The sequence below is a fragment of the Mastomys coucha genome, chromosome X (assembly GCF_008632895.1).
Source record: "Mastomys coucha isolate ucsf_1 chromosome X, UCSF_Mcou_1, whole genome shotgun sequence".
Classification (NCBI taxonomy): Eukaryota; Metazoa; Chordata; class Mammalia; order Rodentia; family Muridae; genus Mastomys; species Mastomys coucha.
The window spans coordinates 160,990,691-160,997,578 of NC_045030.1; the positions used below are offsets into that span (position 1 = coordinate 160,990,691).

The following is a 6,888-nucleotide window of genomic DNA, read 5'->3' on the forward strand; positions in this document are numbered from 1 at the left end:
AGAAAGGAAGGAACGGGAGATAAAAAGAGACAGAAAAAAAATTAATCCAACAAATGAGGCATACTGCCTCACCTACAACATACTGTTCCCTGTTTTTGATATTTAAAACTTTACAAAATAACAGTTGGATACCATAAACAGATCTTTCCAGTGGGTGGGTGTGGGTGAGAGAGTGTGTATGAGAGGGTGTGGGTGTGCATGTGTGTAGGAAGATGTGTATGAACAAGTGTATATAAGCATGTGTAGGTCAAAGGTTAGTGACTGATCTCTTACATAGTCACTTAAGTATCCTGTTTTTAAAACAGGATCCCTCATTGAATCTGGAACTCATAGTTCGGCTGGAGTGGTTAGCCATTGATCTCTAGCTTGTCTCTGCCTCCATAGAAATAAAATTACAAGTGTATACATCATACCCAGATGGATTTTTCCCTTGGATGCTGGGTATCAAATTCGGGTTACCATGCTTGTAAGACAAGCACGTGGCCTATTGATTGAGCTATCTCCCCAGCAACATAACTCTTTTTTTATTCTCTTCATGGTTACAACTTTTCATTTCTGCTAAGGCCCCTGGAACTATATTGCCAAAAACTGAGTGCAACAACTTGATGAATCTAATCAGATCCATTTGGCCTTTATTGAGTGTTAAATACATAGGTTTAATCTAATGGGAAATTAATATGTGCATTAAATTTTTAAAAAATAACAGAGAATGGCAACAAGATCACAATATCAACAACAACTGTATGGCATTTGACAGTAACGTTTATAGAGAAAAAAGTTGAAGGGAGTTTATCACAGAGTAACAGGGAAAGAGCTCCAACCACAAATTAAGTCAGAGTCTTATAAAACCTTGGAAGTAAATGTTACAAGAAGAACCCTACAGCTATCAAATAATGTTTGCAGACAATCAATTACTTTTTCTCTCCTTGGGATATTTGAATTAGATCAGGTAAGTTCTAGAAAGAAAGCTGGGGGCTTTCACAGGTATATGAGGTGAGTCTTTCTGTTTCTGATTTCTGTGATGACTGAATCCTATTTCCTTAAGTTGGCTGTGTTCTGATGGAGTCGATAAGACAACATAGTGAAGATAGAAGCTCCTTGCATTTATTCAGACAATTCTCTCCTAGAGATAGATGAGCCAAAAATATATTTCCCATTGACCAGTAGCAGATTGGCAGATAGGGATGGCTCAGCAATTTCCAAGTTGGGCCAAGTCCAAACTGGAAAACAAAGTGGAAGTTTCTTCAGCTCATTATTAAGCTTTATTATTCAAGAGTCAGAATTGAAGTCTATTGCATTAAGGAGACAGTGGTTCTATTTAATTGCCCACCATGGGAATTGCTGGTAGAATAATAGAGTATGGTGTCTTATTCAATACACACATAGAGACAACCCCTAACCCTATCACATACAGGGTGCTGATGGCTAGAAGACAATGACTATGGGGAAAAGTCTCTTAAATTTGAGCTTATAAAACCAGGCCATAGTTTTAGAAATGATCCTTTAGTCTCTTTTCTAACATCCTATGTCAATTGATAGACTCCAACTTGACTCATGGTCCTTTATCTTGCCAACTGACTAGTATTTATTATATTCATGCTTTAATATTTTTCTCCTACATACTAAATTGAAAGACCCAGATTTATGAGTCACCCATGCATTAAGCTTACCCACTTTATAGTCACATAAGCATGTTCTTACTCCATTAAAAAAATTGAAGGGAAAGTAACATATGGTGATCACCATTTACCATGAAACTTAAGTATATGTGTAGAAGCTAAAGTAGTCATGGCTCCATTGAAACCGAAGATTGGCCTCCCAGGAGAGTGAAGCCCTTGGCAACAGCTTTTATTCCTGTCATTTCAGTCAAAAATACTACATTCATTCCTCTTTGGGGGCCTCCATTGCTTCTAAAGCCAGATCTATTATTATCCCTGTATTTCCACTGAACTCTGAGGTTTTTGAAAACAGCAATTTTTCTTACATATCTAGGCAACCTCAGTAGTTGCTGGTACTTAATAAATACTGAGTATAGCCAAGGAAAGCTTTGGAAGGAAGCACATGGCCAGATCTTTATTGTGTCCCAGCTGCTAAGTAGGGAAGAGTAAGTTGGTACAGATACAGGTAAGCTGAGCTGCACACACATTACCAGGTTTCGGAAACTGTCAAAGTAGGAGTCAAAGTCCTAAAATGCAGGGAGTTTAGTATGGATTTGACTCAAAGAACTGAGGCCTCATACTCTAATGGTATAGGTCCAAACATGAATCTGAAAAGCAATAAGATATGGATATTCCAATTCTTAAGACCCTTGACTGTTTCTGCAAATAAAAAAAGAGCCTGTTGATATTCTCTGATGACTGGTTGTCAATTATATGAAATATTATGTCTCTGAAGGATGTTCTTAATATTAGTAGTATGTTATTTAGATAAAGTTATCTTGTTTTATCCAAACCAGAATACTTTAAGAAAAAGGGGTTGTATAAATAAGTAATTATTTTAAAAAATAAAGTACCATAAACAAAGATTCACCTGGGTGAGTGTATATTGGAAACAGAAGGGCATAAGCACCAATATATACTTAGGCAGCATGACATTACTATAGACAACTAGTGTAAGTCAGCTAATATGGCTGATATAGGATATCCAGGGAGCTGAGTAAGCACAAAATGGCTGACCTTGGATGTCCAAGGAACTGAAAAATAAACACTGTTGTAATGTTATATAGCTATTCTTATTAGACTGCTTTTGCCTTTGGCAGCTTGCTTGCATTTGTCTGTTTGTAGGTTTGAGTATCTACCTCCAGTCAGCCTATATTCTGGTCTTCAAGTGGGCTTGTACCCACCTGCCTGTATGGAAGAAAGTCTTTGCCTAGAGATAATGTGATATCTTTTATCTTCCCAAGGCTCCTCCCAATCTTGACAACCTCCTAGCTTCCTGAAACCCTCCTGTTTCCTTTGCATCAGAGCACAGATCTCCAACCATGGCTGACAGTATATATCTATACTATATATATGATCCAATATCTGTACTAGTATCTATATTTTATCTGTCTGTATCTATACCTCATCCATTTTTATATCCATAGCCATATATGTATGGGTACCTATCTCCATTTATACCTAGTCTTATGGATCATTGGTACTGTTGCCTTTCTCATTCTATAAACCTTTTCCTCTCTTAGCCAATTCTCACCATTATACATTGTTCTAAGTGTCTTTTCTTTCCTTGTGGTTTCTCCCATTTCATTTGACTTCATCCCATCCTCAGTTTTGCTCTCTCTTCCAAATGGTAATAATAAGAACTAAAAAACGTATTTTGTTTTGTGTGATTTGTTTCAAGTTTGGAAATTTTTTGGGACAATACTGGCCTTCAACTCTGATCCCCTTGCCTTAACTTCCCAAATGTTGGAATTACAGGCATCACCACAGTGTCCAGTTTGCCATATTTCTTAAAAATGTTCTCTGTTCCCCAAACACTATACTTCAGGTTGGTGGTGTAGCTCAATGGTATCATATTTGTACATATGAAGGCATAGGCTCTATCTCTGGCACCACCAAAAACTATAGCAGTAATTTAGGTGTCTCCAAGTAATAGCAATGAAAGTGGGCCTTTGTAAACAGGGTTCTGATATATTTACACAACGGATTCTAATTCAGCAAATGTGTGTGACTTGATTAGTCTATATTTTATCACCAGGAATATGTGATTCCTGTTAGTGTGCTGAGGGCAAATAAAGGAAGCAGAAAAAGTACTCCAGTGCACCCACCATATTCACCAGTATCACCTGGGTACATTGGAAACTTTCTATTCCCAGGCCTCACCACAGTCTCAGGAGTCAGGATCTTACTGCTTTTAAGCTATTCTAAAAGACACTAGTTTCCAAACTATGAAATATCATACAAGTTCATAGTGCATCAGCATATGTGTACTATGCAGTGTTTGTGTATACCATGTACATGCATTCTGCCACAGAAGCTAGAAGACAGTGTTAGATCCTCTGGAGCTGGAGTTATAGAAGTTTTCGAGCCAACATGTGGGAACTAGGAATATAAATCAATGTCCTCAGGAAGAATAGGTAGTGCTTCCCATTACTGAGCCATATCTCCAGTCCCTTCTTCATTTTTTAACCTTATGGATCAGTAATTCCATAAAGAAAATAGTTTTTCACAGGACCAAGGGCCTCTCCTCCCATTGATGATCGACTTTGCAACCCTCTACTATATACATGCTGCCAGAACAATCAGTCCCACCATGTGTACCCCTTGGTTGGTGGTTTAGTCCCTGGGAGCTCTGAGGGTACTAGTTAGTTCATATTGTTGTTCGTCCTAAGGGGCTGCAAACCCCTCAGCTCCATTGGTCCTTTCTCTAACTCCATCATTGGGGACCCTGTACTCAGTTCAATGGATGGCTGTGAGCCTCTACATTTGTATTAGTCAGGTACTGAAGATTCTGTGCCCCAGTGTAGGGGAATGCCAGGGTCAATAAGTGGGAGAGGGTAGGGTGGCAAGTATGGGGAGGGGGGAGGCAACAGGGGTTTGTTCTTGTTGTTTTTGTTTGTTTGTTTGTTTTTTGGAGGGGAAACTAGGAAAGGAGAAACCATATGAAATGTAAATAAAGAAAATATCTAATAAAAATAAATAAATTAAAAAATAATAAGAATCAACAAAAAAAGAAAATAGTTTTTCAGCCCTACCCTAAATAATGATGAAATTATGCACATAGATATAACTTAAATGTTTTGAAGTATCTTAGACCATGTACTCGAACACTCATAAGGATAGAACTTTCTCATTATTTAGCTATCACACTGTAGTTTTGAACACACAGAGCGTGATTCCTCCCACCATTTGGTCCATCAACTCAGTGAAGGCTACACCTCCACCCAAAGAAACAATTTGATGCTGAGATTACTTGCATCCCAAGGCAAGATTTCAAAAAAAAAGTCTAATCTCCTTCAAAAGATATGTAGACAAGTAAAAAGTTAAATATAAAGAGGCTAATTACTAACCATACATTATCTTTCCAGTTTTTCTTTTAATTAAGAATACCAATGAATACAGAAATACTCTGTAGTGCCAACCTGTGGTCCCCAGAAACTGATAATTACAGCATTTCTCTGTAATGGCCAAAAATGAATTAAATAGAAGAATTCTCCTTATTTATCACACTCATTAGAAGTAGAGAAAGAATAAATACTTTCCAAAGAAGTACTATGCTGGACATCTTACAAGTTCTCTGAGCGGACCATAGAAGCTTACATTTCAAGAAAAATTAACTCAGGATTTTGACCATGATGCTGGTGATTTTGGTTTTCAAACCCATCAGCAGCAGTCAGAACAAATTTTCTGGATAACCAATTGTCTCTTAGAGTTTGACACTTAACACTAGAGAAATATAAATTTTAAATAGCCACATACCCATCCTATATAAATGTTAAATGGAGATAATAGTAATCCTGAAGGTACAGTTAGCTAATGTTGCCAGAACTCCTCACTAGCAAACCAGTTAGAGTTCTAACATTTTCAAACAGGAAGAAAAAAAATCCCTAGACATTAATCAGAGAAGTCTGAACTATACCTTCATAGAAGCCTAATTCATGCCTTAGAAACTCTACTTTTGCCTTACTTATTTTTTTCTAGTTATGACTACAAATATTTGTATTACTTTAACTGAGCCAACTGAATGCATCCGTAGCCATGTTGGAAGATAGATGGCACATTATAATACCAAACATTGACTTAAGAAAGGACTTGGACAATCTATACAAAACTAACAACTTAGAATCCAGGATATGATCCAAACTACTGGTCTTTCTTTCTTCCTTTGGAGTTTTCTGAGACTGAGTTCCAAAGACCACACTCAGGCTTCTTTCTCTGTGACAACCTTAGGAAAGCCTTCAAAAGTCACAAGGCACTTCTATATTCCCTGGCATTGGGTCATGTTTAAAGGGAAATACCAGTCTTCCCGTGGTGTTTTCAAGAAGCAGTCCCTTGTGTAGTTGTGGACTCTGGGGTAGGGGGGAGTCTTCTTCTTCTCCCTGTAGCAATTATGGAGAGGAGTAGGGATTTGGGTTATAAAGCCTGGACAAGCACTTGTGTTTGGGACTGAATAGGGAGCAAAAAAGCCCCAAAGAATCTGGACAGATACTTTTATAAAAATGATCCGCACTCTCTATTTGATCTTATATTTGATAATCAATACCCATTTGCTGAAACAAAAAAAAAATAGCCTGTGGTGGGATAAAACCATTTTCCCTTCCTCTCAAATCTCTATTCAATTACAACTGGACTCTGGCCAACTGTGCTTCCTGATTCCAAATCCATTTCACTAATTTCTTGTAATTAAGAATATTTCAGTGATGTTGGAGAACAAAGATAGTTCAAACTCTATTTGTTTGAGGGAAAAAAAAACACAATATAAAGACTCATCTCACAAAACTGCAAAAATCTAAATGGTTACAGCTACTCTAGAAACTACTCTGGTGGTATCTTAAAAAGTGAAACATAGAGTCTAACTTGAGTACATCAGTTTCATATGGCCCTGCCATTCCAAATCTATATGTAGCCCCCAAACAAGTGAAAAGACAAAATGGGTTTGTGTTTGTGTGTGTTCAACTTAGGGACTTGTACATGTAGAGAAAATACTCTAGCACTTAGCTATACCCACAGCCATTCAAAGGGACCTGTTCAGCTATGTTCACAGTACCACTCTTTTTTTTATTAAATATTTTATTTATTTACATGTCATATGATTTCTCCTTTCCCAGTATCCCCTCTAAAAAACAAACAAACAAACAAACAAAAACAACAAGAACTAACCTCTGTTACCTCCCCCCTCCCCATGCTTGCCACCCCACCCTCTCCCACTTATTGGCCCTGGCATTCCCCT

General features: G+C 37.6%; 1 protein-coding gene across 12 annotated transcripts in view; it reads right to left on the bottom strand.

The window, feature by feature from the left end:
- The window catches only part of Frmpd4 (FERM and PDZ domain containing 4), a 659,278-nt gene that overhangs the window by 258,586 nt on the left and 393,804 nt on the right, over positions 1-6,888 (bottom strand). Inside the window, exon 1 of one of the 12 annotated variants that reach the window (XM_031371302.1) lies at positions 5,957-6,012. The exons of the other annotated variants lie outside the window; for them this stretch is intronic. The gene's annotated coding sequence lies outside the window, so the exon portion shown is untranslated. Of the gene's footprint in view, positions 1-5,956; positions 6,013-6,888 lie in introns of those variants that run through there. 12 annotated transcript variants of the gene reach the window in all.